The 3,242-nt window shown below is 45.5% G+C and overlaps 1 long non-coding RNA gene across 1 annotated transcript; it reads left to right on the top strand.

The window, feature by feature from the left end:
* Window positions 1–911: 911 nt before the first annotated feature.
* On the top strand, window positions 912–2,718 carry LOC103583712. The gene is made up of 2 exons (XR_549885.1): window positions 912–995; window positions 2,159–2,718. It is a non-coding gene; the product is annotated as an uncharacterized LOC103583712 (long non-coding RNA).
* Window positions 2,719–3,242: the final 524 nt, after the last annotated feature.

The raw sequence follows: 3,242 nt of genomic DNA, 5'->3' as shown, positions 1-3,242 counted from the left end.
CAGCACAGCCTTCTGCACACAGCTACACACACACACAAAGAATTAGAGGGGCTCTCCACCCATGTACCCCATTAGCCTTCTTCCCCTCTTGAAGAGACAAGGCCTAAAAAACATAAACAACCAACCAAGCAAGCATAAATAAATAAAGCATTTAAACAAAGGGGCTTTTATATCTCAAATGCTTTGTAATTAATAGCTAAATTGTTAGTATTACTATGTTCTACTTATTGTATGTGAATTAAGTCATTCAAACCTCACACAATCCTCACAACAAGGGAAAAATCTTACTTTCCCCATTGACAGATGAGAAAATAGATGATGAGAGTAGCAGATATCAGCCGGAGGAGAGGTTGCTGTGGGAGACCTGGTCGGGGGAGGNCCTCCTTGACAGGGGTTTTCCTCCTTCCCTCCCCTCTCTCCCTCCGGCTCTCCGCAGCCCTCTCTCCTCCCTGTTCCCTCCCTCCCTCCGCTCGGGTCTCCGGGTTTCGCTCGGTGTCACATTACTGCTTCTGCTGGAGGGGGGGGGGGGGGGGCGGCGATTCTTCTCGACGAGGAAGAAAGTTTCTGGGTGTTTTTTCTGTCTTCTCCCTTTCTCTGCAATCTGGCCTCGGTTCGGTTTCTGCGCCACCAGCGACCTCTTGGGGGCCCCGCTGACTTCCCTCTTGTAAACAGGCACCAGGAGGAAGCTCGGCTGATTTCACTCTACATATTGGTTTTATTTCAGAAACTTGATTTTCCTTCTGTGTCCCGTGCCAGCTGCTCGCGGAAGGCCTGGAAAGGTACGAGGATGTAGGTTCAAGACTTTGCTGAGATAAGAGAAGCGCAAGGGCTGGGAGCTGGAATTCAACGCGCCCGGCTGAGCCAGGCTCCTCGCGCGGACTCCCTGGAAGAGAAGCGGAGGAAGACGCTTGCTGCTTGCTGCCCCAGGTCCCACAATTATCCCACCGCGTAGCGCCCAGACGGGCAAGTGGGGGGCACATAGCGGACCCAAGGAGGTCAGTCCCCTAGCAGATATGAAGGAGAAAGAGCCCTGTCTCCTTCCATACCTATTCCACAGCTCCCCCTCAGCCCTCCCTGGGGAAGCTTCCGGACCTAAAAGAGAACCTCCCGGACCTAAAAGAGACCCTCCCGAGGCAGAGTCTCTATCGCAGACACAGGTCATGGATGGAGTGGGTTGATTCACGAAAGGGCGGCTCTTATCGGCTACTCTTTAAGCAAGAATAATTTATTACTATTTATAGAAGCTGTACTACCTAAGGCTATGTGACCTGCCCAAGGTCACAGAGCTAATAGGAGTCGGGTTGAGAGCGGCCCTCAAATCTGTCTGACCTTCAAGCACCCTATACTAACCGGTGCACGGTACTGTCTCCCGGCCAGGGCCCTTTTCCTCATATTTGCATAGCGATTGGAGGATGAGATATCACCCAAGTAGTCCAGACCAGGTTGAGAAACGGAATCCTTGACTTCTGATGCTTCTCATCTCTGACTCCCTACTCACTCTGTATATTCCAGTAACGAACAACCGAATTAAAAGAATCAGGATACACGAACGTCCGTGATTCTAAGACTGTGCTCCTGCACACCTTTATAAAATTGAATATTTGAAGAATTTTCTATGGGAAATTCTATGGGAATAGGATCCGGAGATCAAGAACTTATTAAGAATAATGTGGTTTAGCCGTAACCCATATATGAGCATCTCTGGTTATGATTTAAAACGTGGGCGAAGAAGACAGATCATGAGCTAGAGAGGTTTCTAGGTGAGGTGCGTGGAGTCACACAGACCCACAGGTGCGTGCACACAAACTCCACTCCCCAATGTTCTGTTGTCCTAGCCCACTTTCTGAGGGATAGGAAGGCTGATTTGGGGCCGCAGGAGAAAGGGAGCCCCTCTGTTCTGTCACAGAAAATCCCAAATAGAGTGTTAACGGTTTGTTTCACATTCTTTCCATGAATCGGATTTATTTGGATTAATATGCACATTTTAGAAATGTGAGTGCCCATGAGAGTATTAAGCCGATCAGTCATTGCCCGTTGATGTCAATTACTTTAATCAGTACAATGAGTAACACAGAATAGACTCCCAATTAATAACTTTTGAGTTTATGAAGAGGGATTAGGAGATGGGAGGAGCAAAGCAATCTTCTTCATGTTTTAGAGACCACCTTTGGCAAGCTGGACCTGCACCTGAGGCCTGGCCCTGTAATCCGAACACTCACTGGATAGAAAATAGTGCTCACAGCTCCCACCCCCAGGAAGTCTAGAGACTTTTCTCACAGCATGCTTTGGAAAACCTCCCAATTTGTTCTCCTAAGGAAAGGAATCTGAGGAACCGAGAGATGGAGCAGGAAGAAAGGAAACAAACATCTGAGAAAAAGAGTAAATATGGGAGTAAGAGTTTTTAAAAAAAACAGTGAAAAATCTATGAAGAAAGTACAAGAGGGCAAAGTCCAGCTTAGAAGAAACAAGCTATGACATGAAGGATTTTAGAGGGAAAAACAGGTCCCCTTTTCAAAAGATCGTGTTAATGGAGTAGCTGCCTAAAATAACTCACAGAAGGAAAAGAAAAGATATCAAAATACAAAGAAGTTTCACACGGAAAAAAATGCCTTGTATTTTTACCCAACAAAAAACGTAGATGTGAGTGAAACTTTGTTCTTTGAAGTCCCATAAATCCCTTCAAAATATTTTTTAATAAAAAAATTTTAATTTAAAGTACTTATATTATGAGTGGTATCTTTATTGAACTAGATACTACATCTAACATCTAATTATAGATATTTGTGAACAACTTTTATGATTAGTCTTATAATTTAATCTACTGTATCCATCACCTTGACCTCCACCAAATGTCTTAGGCTTCTCAATTCCTTCTCTCTCCAGTGACTTTTCATCTCACCTGAGCCACTCACTCCTGTCCTCAGTGACTCATCTGACCTCGTCCTCACTGATGACCAACTGCATCTCCTCCAAAATCTCCTTTTCAACCATCCCACCCTCTGACTGTCACCACCTTCAATCCTTCTGCTCAGCTTCCCTAGTACCCACTCTCTAGCAATTTCTCAGTCTTTTCAAGAACGCTCTACTCCTTCATCCCTACCCATCTCCTGTATTACTTCCTTCTTTATCCAGTTTTGATTCCCAATCCATCATTCTGATCTCTTTGTTGCAAACACCCCTTTTATTCCCTTGTTTCTCTCGTTTTAATGCCCTACAGTACTCGCCTGGCAAAACCCAGGCTT

The sequence above is a fragment of the Galeopterus variegatus genome, unplaced genomic scaffold, assembly GCF_000696425.1.
Source record: "Galeopterus variegatus unplaced genomic scaffold, G_variegatus-3.0.2 Scaffold26671, whole genome shotgun sequence".
NCBI classification, from domain to species: Eukaryota; Metazoa; Chordata; class Mammalia; order Dermoptera; family Cynocephalidae; genus Galeopterus; species Galeopterus variegatus.
Note: the sequence above shows the minus strand (reverse complement) of the source record. Positions and strands in the feature narration are given on the sequence as shown.